At 45.7% G+C, this 21549-nt stretch overlaps 1 protein-coding gene and 1 long non-coding RNA gene across 2 annotated transcripts in view; one reads left to right on the top strand and one right to left on the bottom strand.

Annotated features, from left to right (window-relative positions):
• Positions 1–21549, bottom strand: part of LOC123409523 (histone H4-like) — a 94608-nt gene that overhangs the window by 60337 nt on the left and 12722 nt on the right. The gene's annotated exons all lie outside the window — the stretch shown is intronic.
• On the top strand, positions 11795–13603 carry LOC123413145. The gene is made up of 2 exons (XR_006613681.1): positions 11795–12384; positions 13358–13603. It is a non-coding gene; the product is annotated as an uncharacterized LOC123413145 (long non-coding RNA).

Here is a 21549-nt window from a genome sequence, read left to right as displayed (position 1 = left end):
GGACCTTGTCAGGTTCAAAATAGACCAGATGGAGACAAAGAGGTTAGAGAACAATCCTTCTCTTTTGTCAGCATAAAAACGGCGTGGTATACCCTTTAGCGAGGTCCAGCACGACGGAAGTGGTTTCCTCTTGGGCCATCCTTGTGAACAACAATCTGCATTGAGACGTACAAGACGCTGAATCAAAATGAAGACTGTCTAAACCAAAGTACTTGACATGTTGTTGACAGAAAGGAAACACGAGTACACGGCGAATTTCTCAAGAATTCACCTTCTGACAGACAGTGTCATCCGGATTAACGAGTACACGGACAATCTCTCTCGAAGTATCAGGGTTTCAAACGAGAACTCATCTCTTACAAAGGGATTTCATTTTTTTGCACTTATTTGAACTCCATACTTTTTGTGTGTTCAAAATGCACCATTCAAAGGCACATCACAAAATTTCAACAATTTCTGACTTCATTTGGTATTCTTCGTGCATTTACTTATTTTTTTTGAGCTAGTTGACCCTGAAATTGAAAAGCACTACAAATGAACTCTGAAAGTGTTGAAAGTTGGCATGATATCATCATTTCACCCACATAGCATGTGTTAAAAAGTTGAGAGGTCTACGACAAAAACAGGATGCACTTCGTGTACAAGACGGACAATCTCTCTCGAAGTATCAGGGTTTCGAACGAGAACTCATCTCTTACAAAGGGATTTCAATTTTTTGAACTTATTTGAACTCCATACTTTTGGTGTGTTCAAAATGCACCATTCAAGGGCACATCACAAAATTTCAACAATTTCGGACTTCATTTGGTATTCTTCGTGCATTTACTTTTTTTTTTGAGCTAGTTGACCCTGAAATTGAAAAGCACTACAAATGAACTCTGAAAATGTTGAAAGTTGGCATGCTATCATCATTTCACCCACATAGCATGTGTTAAAAAGTTGAGAGGGCTACGACAAAAACCGTATGCACTTCGTGTGCAAAACGGACAATCTCTCTCGAAGTATCACGGTTTCGAACGAGAAATCATCTCTTACAAAGGAATTTCATTTTTTCGAACTTATTTGAACTCCATACTTTTTGTGTGTTCAAAATGCACCATTCAAAGACACATCACAAAAGTTCAACAATTTCTTACTTCATTTGGTATTCTTCGTGCATTTACTTATTTTTTTGAGCTAGTTGACCCTTAAATTGAAAAGCACTACAAATGAACTCTGAAAATGTTGAAAGTTGGCATGCTATCATCATTTCACCCACATAGCATGTGTTAAAAAGTTGAGAGGGCTACGACAAAAACCGTATGCACTTCGTGTACAAAACGGACAATCTCTCTCGAAGTATCAGGGTTTCGAACGAGAACTCATCTCTTACAAAGGGATTTCATTTTTTTTGAACTTATTTGAACTCCATACTTTTTGTGTGTTTAAAATGCACCATTCAAAGGCACATCACAAAATTTCAACAATTTCTGACTTCATTTGGTATTCTTCGTGCATTTACCTTTTTTTTGAGCTAGTTGTCCCTGAAATTGAAAAGCACTACAAATGAACTCTGAAAATGTTGAAAGTTGGCATGCTATCATCATTTCACCCACATAGCATGTGTTAAAAAGTTGAGAGGGCTACGACAAAAACTGGATGCACTTCGTGTATAAAACGGACAATCTCTCTCGAAGTATCAGGGTTTCGAACGAGAACTCATCTCTTACAAAGAGATTTCATTTTTTTGAACTTATTTGAACTCCATACATTTTGTGTGTTCAAAATGCACCATTCCAAGGCACGTGACAAAATTTCAACAATTTCTGACTTCATTTGGTATTCTTCATGCATTTACTTTTTTTTGAGCTAGTTGACCCTGAAATTGAAAAGCACTACAAATGAACTTTGAAAATGTTGAAAGTTGGCATGCTATCATCATTTCACCCACATAGCATGTGTTAAAAAGTTGAGAGGGCTACGACAAAAACTGGATGCACTTCGTGTACAAAACGGACAATCTCTCTCGAAGTATCACGGTTTCGAACGAGAACTCATCTCTTACAAAGGGATTTCATTTTTTTGAACTTATTTGAACTCCATACTTTTTGTGTGTTCAAAACGCACCATTCAAAGGCACATCACAAAATTTCAACAATTTCTGACTTCATTTGGTATTCTTCGTGCATTTACTTGTTTTTTTGAGCTAGTTGACCCTGAAATTGAAAAGCACTACAAATGAACTCTGAAAGTGTTGAAAGTTGGCATGCTACCATCATTTCACCCACATAGCATGTGTTAAAAATTTGAGAGGTCTACGATAAAAACTGGATGCACTTCGTGTACAAGACGGACAATCTCTCTCGAAGTTTCAAGGTTTCGAACGAGAACTCATCTCTTACAAAGTGATTTCATTTTTTTGAACTTATTTGAACTCCATACTTTTTTTGTGTTCAAAATGCACCATTCAAAGGCACATCACAAAATTTCAACAATTTCTGACTTCATTTGGTATTCTTCGTGCATTTACTTTTTTTTTTGAGCTAGTTGACCCTGAAATTGAAAAGCACTACAAATGAACTCTGAAAGTGTTGAAAGTTGGCATGTTATCATCATTTCACCCACATAGCATGTGTTAAAAAGTTGAGAGGTCTACGACAAAAACTGGATGCACTTCGTGTACAAGACGGACAATCTCTCTCGAAGTATCAGGGTTTCGAACGAGAACTCATCTCTTACAAAGGGATTTCATTTTTTTGAACTTATTTGAACTCCATACTTTTTGTGTGTTCAAAATGCACCATTCAAAGGCACATCACAAAATTTCAACAATTTCTGACTTCATTTGGTATTCTTCGTGCATTTACTTTTTTTTGAGCTAGTTGACCCTGAAATTGAAAAGCACTACAAATGAACTCTTAAAATGTTGAAAGTTGGCATGCTATCATCATTGCACCCACATAGAATGTGTTAAAAAGTTGAGAGGGCTACGACAAAAACTGGATGCACTTCGTGTACAAAACGGACAATCTCTCTCGAAGTATCACGGTTTCGAACGAGAACTCATCTCTTACAAAGGGATTTCATTTTTTTGATATTATTTGAACTCCATACTTTTTGTGTGTTCAAAATGCACCATTCAAAGGCACATCACAAAATTTCAACAATTTCTGACTTCATTTGGTATTCTTCGTGCATTTACCTATTTGTTTTGAGCTAGTTGTCCCTCATATTGAAAAGCACTACCAATGAACTCTGAAAATGTTGAAAGTTGGCATGCTATCATCATTTCACCCACATAGCATGCGTTAAAAAGTTGAGAGGGCTACGACAAAAACTGGATGCACTTCGTGTATAAAACGGACAATCTCTCTCGAAGTATCACGGTTTCGAACGAGAACTCATCTCTCACAAAGGGATTTTATTTTTTGAACTTATTTGAACTCCATACTTTTTGTGTGTTTAAAATGCACCATTCAAAGCCAAATCATAAAATTTCAACAATTTCTGACTTCATTTGGTATTCTTCGTGCATTTACTTTTTTTTGAGCTAGTTGACCCTGAAATTGAAAAGTACTACAAATGAACTCTGAAAGTGTTGAAAGTTGGAATGCTATCATAATTTCACCCACATAGCATGTGTTAAAAAGTTGAGAGGTCTACGACAAAATCTGGATGCACTTCGTGTACAAAACGGACAATCTCTCTCGAAGTATGAGGGTTTCGAACGAGAACTCATCTCTTACAAAGGGATTTCAATTTTTTGAACTTATTTGAACTCCATACTTTTTGTGTGTTCAAAATGCACCATTCAAAGGCACATCACAAAATTTCAACAATTTCGGACTTCATTTGGTATTCTTCGTGCATTTACTTTTTTTTGAGCTAGTTGACCCTGAAATTGAAAAGCACTACAAATGAAATCTGAAAATGATGAAAGTTGGCATGCTATCATCATTTCACCCACATAGCATGTGTTAAAAAGTTGAGAGGGCTACGACAAAAACCGGATGCACTTCGTGTGCAAAACGGACAATCTCTCTCGAAGTATCACGGTTTCGAACGAGAAATCATCTCTTACAAAGGAATTTCATTTTTTCGAACTTATTTGAACTCCATACTTTTTGTGTGTTCAAAATGCACCATTCAAAGGCACATCACAAAATTTCAACAACTTTTGACTTCATTTGGTATTCTTCGTGCATTTACTTTTTTTTAGCTAGTTGACCCTGAAATTGAAAAGCACTACAAATGAAATCTGAAAATGTTGAAAGTTGACATGCTATCATCATTTCACCCACATAGCATGTGTTAAAAAGTTGAGAGGGCTACGACAAAAACTGGATGCACTTCGTGTACAAAACGAACAATCTCTCTAGAAGTATCAGCGTTTCGAACGAGAACTCATCTTTTACAAAGGTTTATTAAAATTCTTTTTGCGTATTTGAGAATTTGACAAAACTATGAAAATGAAAAGTGTTTGAAATTTAGTACATTCCATACATGCATTACATAAAAGGTTTAATACATTATTACATTATTGCACCAATATTCCTATCTATTATTTTTGTTTTCTTCTGGGTCGTAGCCATGGAGAATCTTCATCATTCAGTAGGATGCTTGGGTCAGTTTTCACTTTGAAGGGCGGAATTTCATGAAACTTATTATAATCTTCTGACATGTCTGTCTTGTCATCTACTCCAACGATGTTTCTTTTCCTTGAAAGAACTATGTGGCGTTTTGGCTCATCGGACGATATCTTCTTTTGCTGATTTCTTTTTCTCGTTTTTGTAGACATGTCCTTCACATAGAAAACCTGAGCGACATCATTGGCTAGGACAAGTGGTTCGTCCATGTACGCAAGATTGTTGAGATCCACTGTTGTCATGTCGTACTTTTGGTCTACAACTACCCCGCCTCCTGTCAGCTTCACCCATTTGCACCGAAACAAAAGGGATTTTAAAAGTAGGTCCATAGTCAAGTTCCCATATCTCCTCTATGTACCCGTAATATGTTTCCAAACAGTGCCCATTCTCGTCTGTTGCATCAAAGCGGACACCACTATTTTGATGGTGCTCTTTTTATCTTGGGCAACCGTGTAAAATGTATTCCCATTTATCTCATACCCATGGAAAGTACATATAGTCGAAGATGGTGGCCTGGCCAAACAGTACAGCTGATCTCCAACGGTGTCGTCATTCATGAGATGTGTCTCCAACCAACTGCCGAAAGTCTTCTCGTGTTCCCCTTTAATACAAGAGTCAGCCTTCCCCGGGTTTTCGGAGCGTAGAATATTCTTGTGTCTCATGATATACGGAGCCACCACGGTGGAATTGTGTAGAACTGTGTAGTGTGATTGAGAGACAGAATGTCCGTCCATACATAATTTTGCTTTCCTTCCTAGTGTGCCTTTTCCTGTCAGCCTACCCTCATACCGAGATTCAGAAACACCAATCGGCTTAAGGTCAGGAAGAAAGTCCACACAAAACTCAATGACCTCCTCTGTTCCATAGCCCTTGGAGATGCTTCCTTCTGGCCTAGCACGGCTACAAACATATTTATTTAAGACTCCCATGAACCTCTCGAAGGGGAACATATTGTGTAGAAACACAGGACCGAGAATTCTAATCTCTTCGACTAGGTGAACTAGGAGGTGTGTCATTATATTGAAAAAGGATGGCGGGAACAACAACTCAAAGCTGACCAGACATTGGACCACATCAATCTGTAACCCTGATAGACTTTCTCGATCGATTACCTTCTGAGAAATTGCATTGAGGAATGCACATACCTTCACAATTGCCAGGCGAACATTTTCCGGTAGAATTCCCCTCAATGCAACCGGAAGCAATTGCGTCATAAGCACGTGGCAGTCATGAGACTTTAGGTTTTGGAATTTTTTGCCTTTCATATTTATGATTCCCTTTATATTCGACGAGAAGCCAGTCGGGACCTTGATACTGAAAAGGACTTCAAAGAAGATTCCCTTCTCTTCCTTAGTAAGAGCGTAGCTGGCACGCCCTTGAAACTGCCCTGGATGCATGCCATCTCTTCCTTTATGACGTTCCTGGTCCTCCCGTGCTTCCGGTGTATCTTTTGACTTCCCATACAAGCCCAGGAAGCCTAGAATATTCACGCCGAGATTCTTCGTCAGGTGCATCACGTCGATTGCCGAGCGGACCTCATGGACTTCCCAGTAGGGTAGCTCCCAAAATATAGATTTCTTCTTCCACATGGGTACGCGCTTATCAGGGCCGTTAGGAACAGGTTGGCTTCCAGGACCCTTTCCAAAGATTACTTTTAAATCTTTGACCATATCAAATACTTCAGCACCAGTACGGATGACAGGCTTCCCCATGGTATTATAGGAGCATGCCACATCACCTTGGCAGGAAACCTCTTCCTGGGTGGCTCGCCCTCAATATCACCAGGGTCATCTTTTCTGATCTTATACCGCAATGCAGTGCATACCGGGCATTTATCCATATTCTCGTACTTCTCACCGCGGTAGAGGATGCAGTCATTAGGGCATGCATGTATCTTCTACACGTCTAATCCTAGAGGGCAGACAAGCTTCTTTGCTTCGTACGTGCTGGCGGGCAATTCGTTCTTTCTTGGAAGCATATTCTTCATCAGTACCAGCAACTTTTCGAATGACGAGTCAGTCACACCGGTTTCTGCCTTCCACTTCAGCAATTCCAGTGTGCTACCCAGCTTCTTCTGGCCATCTTCACAAGTTGGGTACAACAATTTGTTGTGGTCCTGTAACATCTGCTCGAACTGCAAATCTCCTTTTCTGTGTCACAACCTCGCCGTGCATCAGAAATGACCCGGCCAAGATCACCAGCGGGCTCATCTGGTTCCCGTTCTTCATCTTGATCTTCTTCTTCATTGTCTTCCATTGCGGTATCAGCATACTCAGGGAACATAGATCGGTAGTTGTCATCATCGTTCTCTTCTTCTTCATCGTCGTCTTCCATCATAACCCCTCTTTCTCCGTGCTTGGTCCAAACATTATAGCCCGACATAAAACCAAACCGAAGCAGGTGGCTCTGAATGACTCTTGAGGAAGTGTAATCCTTCTCATTCCGACATTCAACACATGGACAAAACATATAGCCACCACCATGCTTGTTCCCATCGGCTGCATCTCGAAAAGAATGCACGCCTTCTCTGTAAGCGGTTGTGCGTCGATCGCCGTACATTCACGGATGGCTCATCTGTGTTATACGACAGTATATCAAATACAATCACGATCCTAAAAATTAGTACCGCACGGTCTAAACGAGGAAATATAGTTGCTAACCTTTTCGAATAAGTAGAAATAAAGAGGAAGAGGTTTAAGCGTGGCTCGGCCATCTCATATCGTAGTTGTGTTCGGTGAACTGAAGCGGCATCGCTCTAACACACATTTCAACAAACACCTCTAATGCATCTAAAAAAATGGAGAGCTAGCACACACCCACACTCTTCCATCCAAGAAAAATGCAAGGAAGAGGGGAGAGGGGGGCTGTGCTATATATAGGCAGAGGACTTTAGTCCCGGTTTGAGACACAAACCGGGACTAAAGGTGGCGCACATGCGGGCTGCCCACCGGGTAGCCCTTTAGTCCCAGTTTGGGACACGAACCGGGACTAAAGGCTCCTTACGGGCCGGGACTAAAGCCTCGAGGGAGGCATTGAGAATTGGGGCGACGTGGTCGGGCCTTTAGTCCCGGCCCAGAGGCAGGCCGGGACTAAAGGGTCCCGGCCAAAGGCCCGTTTTCCACTAGTGCAAGAAAGGGAGATGGAAGAATAGATAATGAAGAAAAGTTAGAAAAAAGACTGAATAATGGAAAAAAGAAATGAACTAAAGTGAAGAATTAGAATGAAAAAAATGGACTCAGTGGACTGAATGAATGAAAAACTGAACACACATCCCTTATCTCTTAATAATAACCAGAATAGTTAAGATTAAAAAATTACTTACAATGACATAGGGAAAAGGCGTATTGAAGTAGAAAGTAGAATGAGGACATCATACGCCGACGGCGGCCGTAGGCAAAGTGGGAGGTACGCCGACGGTTTCTTCGGGGGCGTCGGCATCGATTAGGCCGGCGGCGTCAACGGTTATTCCGGTAGTGATTACAAATGAGAAGACATAATAAAGGTGACTAATGAAAAAGTGTGAGGAACTAGAGTAAACATTGAAGAGAAAATGATAACAAAAGAAAAGGAGACTGAAGAGACTGGGGACAGAGATTAGTGACTGAACAACATCGAAGGACCGACGAAAGAGAGAAGTTAGTATCACTTTTAAACTGACACGAAAAGGTTGTATATACAGAACTGATGATATAGACTTGAGCGACGAACTGACATAAAAAAGATTGATTAATATATACAAACAGAAGAGAGTGACTAATGAAAAAGTGTGAGTAACTAGAGTAAACATTGAAGAGAGAACGAAAACTAAATAAAAAGAGACTAATAGACTAAGGACAGAGATTACTGACCGAACAACACTGAGGGACCGAAGAAAGAGAGAAGTTAGTATCACTTCTAAACTGACATGAAAAAGATGTCTAAATAGAACTGATGATATAGACTTGAGCGACGAACTGACATAGAAAAGATTGATTAATATATATATAAAGAGAAGAGAGTGAAATAAATAAATAAACAATTGGAACGAAAAATAACTCGCCTGCAGCTGTGAAGATTTTATTTGCATATAACAGTATGCCAAGGTTTTGAAGTACTAGAAAGTCCCTAACTTCCCAAATGTAGCATACTTATTGTTTAGAAAATGTAGTAATTCTAGTACAGAATTGACCATAAAGTTGAAAGTGTATACCGAAATTACTATTAGGGGAGTACTGCTAGGCATCTCTATTTGGTGGATAATATCGGTCTATGTCGTTTGAACCAGGTCAGATAGTCATCACGCCATAAGCGCGGGAAATACTATGCACCTAAGGAACAACTACCCAGGAATATTTCGATGCACAGTTTCGTTAACCACATTCCAACATATGTCAGAGACTGGAATAGTTTTTGTCGCCTCAGATGCGGTACGACATTAAAGACTTGACTACCAAGAAAAGTTTCGTTGAACCAGTTTTCAAGACCGACGATCCATAACGAATGGAAGCTTGGATGAAGAGAGGTATGCTGAAGAAAGGTTCAAGGGCTACTTACGATGTCCCGATTGGGGGACCTCTCCCCACGCTGTTTAGCGGCCTGGTGGGCCGAGCCCCTTTGTCGGTTCTCGAATGGGCCACATTACTTACTCCAACGCAATAAACACAAACAAGATGTAGGGTGTTATCTCTTCAGAGAGCCCGAACCATCATACATAGACCCTTAGCGTGCAATCTCGACCTCGAGTCTACAAGATTTACCTCCATCACAACCAAAAGATCATAGTTCATCGTCCGACAATACTAATTCATACTAAAAAGTAGATAAAACCGAGATATATAAAGGCCCAGAAATTCACCATTTCCTCACTGGACCCTTCCCCTTGCGGTTGTCAGTGTGGTTGTACCCCTCTGTGTTGGCATCAACGGCGGGAGGGCCATCATCGTTGGAGCTGGAGCCGTGTGAGTCGTTGGTCAGGTCAGAGGCGGAGGAGATGACGTCGGCCATACTTTGACGCCTTTGCCAGTCAGACACGTTCACCTTTGCCGCTGCATCCACCTTAGCCTTGCCCTCTATCTGCTCGATAACATGCATTTTTGTGCCAGAGCCGCCGTGTGTCGTTCTCCTCCGTCCCAAGGAATGCACAGGAGGACCATCACGAGGAGATGCTCCTCTAGATCCACCTGCGCATGGACAACATCACCACTACTGCTACCCTCTCCCTCGTCCATTGCCGCTCGTGGTGTGTGGCTCGCGCCTCAGATTCAGGCGTCCTCCTCTGCATCTGTGCCGACGCAGGCACGATGACCCAGTGGTGGCGGGGGATGCCCTCCAGAGCAGACAAAGAAGGCGAAGGGTGGTGCGATGGGTGGTTGACCGGGGAGCAGAGGCAACTGTCCAGTGTCATCATGCACTACGGCGCCATGCAGCTGGGGGTGGGTGTGGATCCATAGCTTTTGCTGCCACCCCGGTCCAACCATGACGGTGGAACGCAATGCAAGCTCCTTCCCGTTGTTCCGCTCTACGTTGCGTATCATCAATTACCAGTCAGCAACAGATCCGTCACCGAGCATTGAATTGGTGTTGTCGCTCTTCTTAGATCGAAAGGGGAGGGCACTGGAGTCGATAAAGAAAAGTGGAGTGGAGAGTGAGCGATGACTCCGGTCTAGGGTTCAGGGTGCGGATTTATGTGAGGTTGGGGTCGCTAGGGTGGGCCGGTTCGACGTGATGGATGCGCCTCAACACGTCTGAGCCTCCCCATACCCGCCCCAGCTTTGGGTTGGGTTTGAAGGGTACCAATCAGCCCGAGCGTGTACGACCTGTTTGAGGACTCCGTCCGAGTCATGATTTTCTAACCACGCAGTCCACAGGTCAGTTTGGGGATCCCAGTTGTAGACATACTTACATGATTAAAGAAAGCTCAATGCTAGTGTAGTGGCGAGCAGGAACCGAAAATCCTAAAGCCTCATAACCCCCGGGGGTTAGAAGTTTATTTTTTAGAATGTTAGGTACTAATCATGTGCATGTCCGTGAACACATATATTAGGTAGGATATTAATTACACGTTGATATTTGGTAAGGTATTAATTATGGATTGATATTTGGTAGGGTATTAATTACACGTTCATATATTAAGTAAAATATTAATTGTGCTGATATTTGGAAGGATATTACTCTATGGGCCTGGAAATTAGACACGTGGATGGACGGTCTAGGTCCAATGACGGACACATTTCTAGGGCAGAATGAGGAAATTGCTCTCCCCTAAAGAAACAAACCAAAAATTTCACTCTCCACTCCATCGGCAAAGCATCCCAATTCACTCTCCGCCCCTTCACACCGCAGCCGCATCTAGGGTTCCCGACTGCCGACTCCTGCGACCGCCCCCTCCGACCCAACCACTCTCCCTCCTCCAATCCACCTCACTCGCAGCCGGCAGAGAATTTCCTCACCGCTGATGGCGATCCTCAATCGTCTCAAGGCAGCATTCACCCGCCTGGTTAGTGGCTACCGGCGGCTAGCTCCTCGGGCGGTTGCCTCCTCCCCCGCCGACCTCCTATATCCCGTCTCCTCGCCCATGGCGAACAACGAAGTTGTGGGCTTGTCGCTGATGGATATCCCCGAGCATCTCCTGACAGAGATCTTCCTCCGGTTGGCCACCATAGAAGATCTCGCCCGCATCTCCGCCGCCTGCACCGAATTTCGTCGCCTCGTCACCGACCGATCCTTCCTCCGTTGTGTCCTTGGCGTCCACACCCCACAATTTCTTGTCCTCCTTGAGGAGGGGGGTTCCACCCAGCCCAACCGCCCCACCCCTCCACGGCCGCCGCCCACGCACTCACCTTCAAAGCCGACTTCACCTTCTCTTTCGTCCCATCACCCCATCGTCGACCCGGTTATTGGTTCGTTCAGGACATACGCGACGGCCGCGTCCTCCTCCGCTACGCCCCCTGGGGAAATCATCGCCAAGCATCCACGGATCTTGCGGTATGCGACCCCTTGCACCGGCGATACATCATGCTTCCTGCAGTACCTCAAGAACTTGCCGCTTTGGTAGCGCACCAGGACATGGTAAACAATCCATGGTGCGAGCCTTTCCTCGGTGTCCCCCTCATCGTTGGCGAGGATGTGGATGTGGGGACATCATTCAATGTGATCTGGGTGGCACATTACCAAACGGCATGAAAAACTGTGGTAGCCGCCGCCTTCATCTTCTCTTCAGGCACTGGAAAGTGGAAAAGTGTGGGCGAGTTCACCATGGTCTCATTGATCCAATATACATTTTCCAGGCGCCATTATGCTTATGGATGCTTCTTTTGGGAGCTCAACAAAATTAACAAAGAGTTGCTCATGCTTGACACCCGAAGCATGGAGTTCTCCACTGTTGATCTTCCACCTGGAGAATGGACTATGAATATAGCCATTGTGGAGGCGGGAGAAGGCAGTCTTGGCATGTTTGGTATCCGTGATGAAACTGGCGGTGATCTCTGTTTTTACATTAGGAGGAATAAAGGTCATAGTTCTGCCCAATGGCATATGGAGAAGACAATATCACTAGCTTCTGGGTACCGTCATTATATCAAAGCTGCCACCGAGAGGTACTTGCTCCTAGCAAAGTGTGGAGACCCTTGGTGCGTGCCAGACGAGGAATGCATTTCAATAGATGTCAATACTTTCCAGCTTGAGAGGTTTTGTGTTAAACCTTTCGAGTTTGCCAAGAATGGAGCGCACATATATACCAACTTCCCACCATCGTTGTTGTCTGCACCAAAAATATGAAGTGGTAAACTTGCGATTACATCCTATTTAGTACACAATACTTGTCTAATGCTTAACAGTTCATTATTGCAGTTAGTCATTCTCGTTTACACGATTTGGTAGTGGTTATTTATCTTGTGCTTGTGAGAAAACCAATCAAGCATTGGGACATAATTGCGATTGTTTTTTCGTTTATTCCAATTGCCTTCTGGATATAATCTGACATGAGAACAGATCTTTCAATCGCATATGAATCAACTGTTATTCTGCCTCATTAAAATGCTAGATTACAACAATTATTTTTGAGGAATACTTTTCAATCACTCAAGGTGTAGAAGTAATACTCCTACAGATCCAGTTTACCTTATTTCATCCACCTGACGAAATTTAATTCCATTCAGGTGCAACTCATGTATTATCTGTTTTTTATCTTTTGTAAATTTATCAGGAGGCAAAAAAGATTTCTTTTGATCATGTTCACATCTATGATTTTATCTTCAATGTTGTTTCAAAATAAATCTGACATGGCAAGAACAACTTGTGCGCACAAACTTTTTGATTTCAATCAGCCTCGTAAGATCAGGCATAGTTAGTAGTTAGGGTACCCAGTTTTTCTTCCATGCTTATTTAGCACTAACAATTTGTGGGCAATGGGTCAAATTTTCGCCACAATCGAACCTGCTTCACATGGCACTTACAGCAAACCCAGTTCTGAATGTGCACTTTACTAAGGCACGTCATCACCCGTCTTAAAATACACCATCCACAAATTAGTGTTCCGAAGGCTTAAATTGAGGAGAGATATTTATCGTTGTACTGCTAAAACTAAGCGGCGTGTAATTATTTCATAAAGCCTTCAATCAAGAGAAGCATTTAGCGAGGCGAATCGTGCGCCTAAAAGAAGATTTTGCTCTCCTTTTTCATAAAGTACTGCTGAATCTGTATAGCAAGTCAGCAACCTGAGTCGTCTGATTAATTTTCTTGTGATGTTTGCGCAGAGCCGATCGATGGGGTATTGAGCCAGATGAGCATAGTCGTCCTCGGAACTCGTTTGGCGCTGAGATCTGACAGTTGTAATAAGCATTTGCAAGATCAGGGTGCTTGCAGCATTGCTAGAGTTCAAGAAGCACGGAACTGATCAGATATGTTTTTGTCTATCGCATGTTGATGTATGTGGATTGATGAATGCAGTTGTACTCTGTTGTCGCATGTGACTTTGATATGAACCATTTGTTATGAATTCATTAGTGGCTTCTATGCTCTGACTTTGCTCCTAGTTACTAGCTAGCTAGAGATGTGCACGAAGGAGCTAGGGAAAGAAAGCTATATGTTGATGGATGGAGGGATGTTGTTGCTATATCTATCGGGTGTGACTTCGACATGAACCATTGTTTATGAGTTTGTTACAATATCATTTTAAATTTAATATAAAAAGCACAGTTGTTGCTATATCTCTGTTACAATTTGTTTTAAAATAAATCTGACATGGCAAGAACCGTTGTTTATGAATTTGTGCAAGTATGTTAGGAAGCATTACCTTCTTATACTAATTATCAAATAATTGAATGCTATTTTTTTAAAATAGTCTAGGAACTTCAACTCGCATTGCCCATCCCGAGTATTTTTTTTTCATCAACCAGGTGAACGGCATCTTCATTAATTTCTGAACAAACATAGCCTATTCATACAAGTTGCCCATCCCAGGCATAACACTACGAATTTTATTCTATAAATATCACATAAAAAGGATTTTTATAACCATGGAAAATAGTCAAATATAATTTGATGAATACAAAATGAAATATAAGTACGGTTGAGAATGGATAAGTAGAACAATGAGACACTCCGCAAAAAATTGTACAACCATGAGACATTAAGTATATGTTTGTTACTAGTTTTTTTTAGGGAAGTTTGATTACTATCCCTCGCAAAAAAAAGTCTGATCAGATCGGAAGAATTACCTCATCCCAAGTCAGCCCAATCATGGCCCGTTACATATTCTTAGGCCCGTCACCCAACTCCAGCAGCAGCACCCTCCTCTCATCCATTTGTCTCACCGCTCAAAAAAAATCCATTTGTCTCTAAGAAAATTCTCCTCTCATCCATCCCTTAGAAAAAACTAGTTTAATGCTCGTGCGTTGCCACGGAAGTAAAAAAAAAAAGCATAGCGGTTGAATAATTGTCTGAATTTACAAATTTGTTGACATGATGGTATGTGATTGCCATTGATAAACTGATTTTCTCCCGCTTCTTGTCCCACGGCAATTATCGTTTTCTTCGCGACCATAGTCTACTTGTGAGAAGACAAAGTACTGTCTTGACTTCCAGTCCTTTCTTACTGTCATTTTCCATCTCGTACTTCTAAAAATATACTATATTTACTGATTCAAAAGAATATTTATTTTTATATCTTTCATTTGTGAACAATGAAGCATGTATTCGGTGCAAAAATTGTTTGCTCCACTTTATTTTTTGACCAGAACAAGATACTCTAAACTTATACAAAGACTTGATTAACTGAAATGTCCCTTTTGCCCTATGTTTCAAACTTCTCCTCCAGAAAATTTACCTATTACACATTGTTGGTAAATCCCACTATGGCCCCTCGTTGCACAACCTCACTCCTATAAAATGAATCCAAAGATAAGTACTACGAAAGTAATTTAACCAACTAAACTTGTCTTTTGAGGGAATAACCAACTAAACTTTAAGATCGTGTTAGCATTGTAAATATCAATTACTAATATGCAAGAAATTAATAATAACTGTCGTGGTTTTGTCACGGCAGATGTCCTCGTGAAAGGACTTAGTACTGAAGCCATCGCACCTTGGTGGCGACTCAAAGGGGTTAAGCGGGAGAGACACGGCGATTTACCCAGGTTCGGCCCCTCTGAGTCGCCACCAAGGTGCGATGGCTTCAGTACTAAGTCCTTTCACGAGGACATCTGCCGTGACAAAACCATGACAGTTGGCGCCCACCGTGGGGCCTGCGCACGGTGGAGTTGAGTTCTCAAAGGGAGCCCTACCAGGGTCTGGGAGTTATGCGGCGGCGCTCATGACTTGGAGCCGACGCGGCATAGCCTACATCGACAACCGGCGATGGGGGCCTGCAGCAAATTCCCTCGAATCAGGCTACAGGGTCCCCTTCAGCAAGATCAACGTCTTCATCGGCATGATCGGGTCATCCGTTCCTGAGCCGGACATCTCCTCCGACATCGTCGAGCCGGCCAGGTACGTTCATCCAGTCATAACCCGGAATCTGACCCGCCCGGTCTTTGTGGGTTTCACACAGGGGTCCGAGGAGCCAGAGCACGCGGCGGCTCAGGAGGTTACCCCCATCAACTCTGACGACGAGTCATCAATGGGCGATTCCGATTCCATCCAGTCCTTCCACGGAGACGGTCTTGGGGGCTTGTCATTAGCCATGGATCCGGAAATCCTCGATCGAACCCGCCGCCAGATCGCCATCTACATGGCTGGGGCGACTCAACCCGCACAGAACCCCGCCGGGGGCGATGGAACCGGCGGGACGTCCAGAAGTGCGTCAGCAGTCCTGGTGGATTTAGCGGCGGAAATCACAAGACTAATGTCAACCCCCCTCACGCCAGAGAACCAAGAAGAGATAAATGCGGAGTTAGCAAAACTGAGGGAGGCGGTGGCAAAGGCCCATCAGGATGCTGAGACGGAGTCCGCCAGGATGGAAACTCGACAGGCCCAGATTACGGCCGAAAGGATGCGGTTGAACACCGACAATTGGCGGCTTGAAAGACAGCAGCGCGCATCCGACGCCATCCATCAGCGGAGGCACCAGGGACGCCTGCCCCATGATCTCAATCCGACTCGCCTGTTCGACACTCCCCAAACACCCGGGATGGGAGCCGCTCCAGCAGGAGGGATGGGCCGCCCTCCTAACCCGCCGATTCAGCCGACTGAGGGTCAAATTCCTCGTTTCCGTACCCCCCGAGGCCACTTCTCTAACCCGGTGGATAACGTGCTTGCCGCAACTCGCCATCTGGAGTCTCTCCCGATCCACGGCAACACCCCAGTTGAGATCGAAGCAAGGAACGCCATCGAGATGTTGAAAACGGCAGTGGTCCAAAACGCGCAGTTCTCACACAGCCCCGAGCGATTGCACTCCACCCCCAGGCGAGCTATACCAGGGGTTGGCCGGAGGATCAGCCAGCCGTAAACAGCGCCCCGCGACACCTCCCGCAGGACAACCCGCCCGAGCGGGACCCGCCGGGCAGAGGTCCACCCAACACTCAAGAAGCTCAGACTCCTCCCGCGGGGACCGGAGGGCGAGTTGGGGTGCCCTGCTTGTCCCTGGCCCTTCGAAACGAAAGAATGCCCAAGGATTTCAAAGGACCAAGAAAGGTGCCTAATTACACACCAGATCTCGAACCAACATCTTGGATCGAGGGCTATGAGATCGCCATGGACATGCTCGACGTAAACGAGGCGGTTTGCGCCAGATATTTCACCATGATGCTTGAGGGATCGGCACGCACTTGGTTGAAAAATTTACCCCCCAATTCTATCCAGTCCTGGGCCGAGTTAAAGGAGCGTTTCATCAAAAACTTCCGGGGAACCTGTAAACGACCGATGACAATCGTCGACTTGCAACACTGCGTGCAACGCCCGGATGAGTCGGCGCATCATTGGTCGCGGCGAGTCGCGGAAATTATCCATTCATCGGATGGCATCACGGCAGCGCAAGCTGTGCTTATCCTCGAGCACAATTGCCACTACGAACCGCTGGTCCAGAAGCTGGGGCGACTCAAACGGGAAGTTCAGGATATGGGCGAGCTGATGGATACCCTCACTACGTACGCCGAAGCCGATGATACCAAGGATCCCGGCGAGGATGGTAAGGGTAACTCGCCCAAGAAGGGCGATTCAACGAATAAGCATACCCGCCTCCAAGGCCGCAACCGTCATAACCAGGGGACCAACGGCAAGCGTAGGCCGCATGAGGAGCCCTCGGATCTGGTTGCCAACACCAACGCCAATGACGGCAAAAAGAAGAATCGAGGCTTCAGTGGGAAAAGACCGCGTAACTACGAAGAGCTGCTCAAAGGCCCTTGCCCGCACCACGCCACGGCCGACGGCCCGGCGGGCCACTCCTGGGAGAACTGCTTCGTGATGCGGGAATTTCGGGCCGAGGCAATCAAGAAGAGCCATGGCGAAGACCCGAACCGTCGCCAAGACCAACTCGCCGCGCCCAACCAAAGGCACAACCCCTTCGGCGGTTTTCCCGAACAAGAGGCTCAGGGAGGGCCGCAGCCAGGCGGTGGCCAGTACCCGGTGCACCACCACCGGCGGTACAACCCGCCGGGAGTCTTCCAGCAGCCGCCCCCACAGGGGGCTCCGCAGGACCAGGATGACCATGGGGGCTTCCGCAACAATCCCAAACAGCTAAGTAATGGGCAATATCATGTTTTCACCACTAATGCTTGCAGACGTGATAAAAAGGTAAATCACCGGGGCGTAGAGCGTAATTGAGCCGGCAGTTCCCAGATATCTCCACTGGTCCGAACAGACCATAACGTGGAGCAGAGAGGATCACCCGCCGAGAATAGATAACCCGGGCGACCTGGCCTTGGTCGTGGCTCCCCAAGTGGCGGGTTACACTCTATCGAAAGTACTAATGGATGGCGGCAGCAGCATTAATATCCTATACTTCGACACCTTCCGGAGGATGAATCTATTAGAGAAAGACTTGATGCCTTCAACCACGGTTTTCCACGGCATCGTCCCGGGCAAATCCGCTTATCCGATTGGCCGGGTCAGGCTCTCAGTAGCGTTTGGAACTGCACAGAACTACAGGTCGGAGTCTCTGGTCTTCGAGGTGGTCAAATTAAAAAGCCCGTACCATGCGCTGTTCGGGCGACCGGCTTACGCTCGCTTCATGGCCCGCCCGTGCTACGTCTACCTCAAGCTCAAAATGCCTGGTCCTAAAGGGCCCATCACGGTCGACGGAGATAGAAGAATTGCAAAGGAGTGCGAGGAAGGAGATGTGGCCTACGCGGAAGTCGCCTGCGCGGCGGAAGAGCTCAAAAACCACCGGGCCAATGTTGACCCGGCAGACATGTCACCACTCAAGAAACCGACTACAGATTCCGAGTCGCCCCTCAAGTTCAAACCAACGGATGACACGAAGACAGTCGACTTCGTCCCTGGCGATTCATCCAAGCAGTTTACCATTGGAACGGGTCTGGACCCCAAATAGGAAAGCGCGCTCATCGAATTCATCCGTGAGAATCGGGACATCTTCGCATGGAAACCCTCTGACATGCCGGGTGTACCGAGAGAATTTGCTGAGCACCATCTTAATATTGACCCAAAATGCAAACCTATCCAACAATACCTCCGCAGGTTTAACAAGGAGCGACGGAAGGCGATTGGAGAGGAAGTCGCCCGTCTTTTAGCCGCCGGGTTCATCGTGGAAGTCTTTCACCCCAAATGGCTAGCTAACCCGGTGTTAGTACTCAAGAAGAATGGCACGTTCCGTATGTGTATTGACTATACGGACCTCAACAGAGCTTGCCCCAAGGATCCTTTCGCTCTTCCCCGCATCGACCAAATCATTGACTCGGTGGCGGGATGCGAATGATTGTGCTTTTGCGACGCTTATTCAGGTTATCATCAGATCAAAATGGTTGTGGAAGATCAAGAAAAGACTGCTTTCATAACCCCCTTCGGGGCCTTTTGCTATGTGTCCATGCCGTTCGGGCTCAAGAGCGCAGGAGCGACTTACCAACGCTGCATCCAGAATTGTCTTCATAGCCAAATTGGCCGCAATGTCCATGCTTATGTTGACGACATTGTGATCAAGACCCGCCGGGAGGAGACACTTCTGGAAGACCTTAAGGAAACCTTTGGTAATTTACGGGTATATCAGATGAAGCTAAATCCTACCAAGTGCGTTTTCGGCGTACCTGCGGGAAAACTACTGGGTTTCTTGGTATCGGAGCGCGGCATCGAGGCTAACCCGGACAAAATTGAAGCGGTTACCTCCCTCGGCAAGCCGACGAATGTTAACCAAGTTCAGCGATTGGCGGGTCGCATTGCGGCTCTCAGTCGTTTTGTAAGCCACCTCGGAGAAAAGGCGATTCCGCTCTATCAATTGTTGAGGAAGTCTGACCGATTCGTGTGGACAGAGGAGGCTGACGAGGCACTTCACGCCTTGAAACATCAATTGGTTAACCCGCCGGTCCTGGCGGCCCCGACTGAAAAGGAGCCTATGCTCCTGTATATCGCCGCGAATTCCAAAACGGTCAGCGTGGCTGTGGTCGTTGAAAGAAAAGAGGAAGGAAAGGAATACCCGGTACAACGCCCGGTGTACTTTATCAGTGAGGTGTTAACTCTTTCCAAACAGCGATACCCACATTGGCAGAAACTGGTCTATGGGGTGTTCATGGCGAGTCGAAAGCTTAAACATTATTTCCAAGAACACCCAATCACCGTGGTCAGTTCCGCGCCCCTCGGCGACGTGATCCAAAACTGCGAGGCAACAGGGCGAATCGCCAAATGGGCAATAGAACTTTGGTCACATCACATTCAGTATACCCCCCGCACGGCCATCAAGTCCCAGGCACTAGTTGATTTCGTCAATGATTGGACGGAGCCTCAGGCTCCGGAAGATCGGCCTGACCTTACCTATTGGACTATTTATTTTGATGGATCCAGGCAGTTGGAGGGCTCGGGGGCTGGTGTGGTGTTGATATCCCCTCAAGGAGATAAGTTCTGCTACGTCCTCCGGCTCATGTTCCCTTGTACAAATAATGCAGCAGAGTATGAAGCTCTGCTTCACGGTTTGCTACTAGCAAAAGAGATGAACCTAACCCGAGTCAGATGTTTTGGGGACTCAGATCTGGTGGTGCAACAGGTTTCGGGCACCTGGAACTCTCGAGATCCTATGATGGCGGCTTACAGGCGAGCCGTATCTGACGTGGCGGGCTATTTTCATGGGTACCAGGTTGATCATGTTGATCGGCAACTCAACGAAGCAGCTGATGCCCTCTCGCGACTCGGCTCACAAAGAAAACCGGTCCCCCCTAATGTCTTCTTGGATGTCTTGCATAAACCGTCCGTAACTGTACCCACGGAGGAGGAATTGGCGATACCAGATCCCGAGTCTCAGCTTGTGGCGGCTCTCCATATCGCTCCGGATTGGGCTCTTCCTTATCTAGCTTATCTTGCTCGTGGCGAGTTACCCACTGACGAAGTTTTGGCTCGCCAGATTGTTCGGCGTAGCAAGTCCATGGTCATCATTAATGGCGAGCTATATAAACGAAGTGCTTCAGGGGTCTTTCAGCGGTGCGTTTCCTCCGAGGAAGGATGCACAATCCTTAATGACATCCATTCTGGAGACTGCGGACATCACGCCGGGTCACGTTCTTTGGTATCAAAAGCCTTTCGACACGGTTTCTTCTGGTTGACGGCTCACGCAGATGCAGAAGATATAGTACGCGGTGTGAGGGGTGCCAACGATACGGGAGACAGGCTCATGTGCCGGCTCAAGAATTGAGGATGATCCCCATTACTTGGCCTTTCGCGGTCTGGCGGCTGGACATGGTCGGTCCCTTTAAGATGTCCTCCAACAAGAAAACTCACTTATTGGTGGCGGTTGATAAATTCACTAAATGGATTGAGGCGAAGCCTGTTGGGACTTGCGATGCGGAGACTGCGGTAAAATTTCTGAAGAAGCTGATTTTCCGTTTTGGATATCCACACAGTATCATCACGGACAATGGTACTAACTTGTCCCAAGGAGCGATGCTGGATTTCTATCACCGTGAACATATCCGGCTTGATATCTCTGTAGTTGCTCACCCGCAGTCAAACGGGCAGGCCGAGCGAGCGAATCAGGAAGTCTTGCGAGGGATCAAACCTCGGCTCATAGTTCCCCTGGAAAGAACTCCAGGATGTTGGGTGGAGGAGTTACCTTCGGTATTATGGAGCATCCGGACCACCCCGAATCGGTCCACGGGGTTCACCCCTTTCTTTTTGGTCTATGGAGCAGAAGCCGTCCTCCCTACCGACATAAGGCATGATTCTCTTAGAGTCGCCGCGTATGTGGAGCAAGACAACGAGCTGGCGCGTCAGGACTCCTTGCATGCCTTGGAAGAGGCACGTGACTTAGCAGCGGCTCGTTCGGCGATCTATCAGCAAGATCTGCGGCGTTATC

The sequence above is a fragment of the Hordeum vulgare genome, chromosome 7H (assembly GCF_904849725.1).
Source record: "Hordeum vulgare subsp. vulgare chromosome 7H, MorexV3_pseudomolecules_assembly, whole genome shotgun sequence".
Lineage (NCBI taxonomy): Eukaryota > Viridiplantae > Streptophyta > Magnoliopsida > Poales > Poaceae > Hordeum > Hordeum vulgare.
Note: the sequence above shows the minus strand (reverse complement) of the source record. Positions and strands in the feature narration are given on the sequence as shown.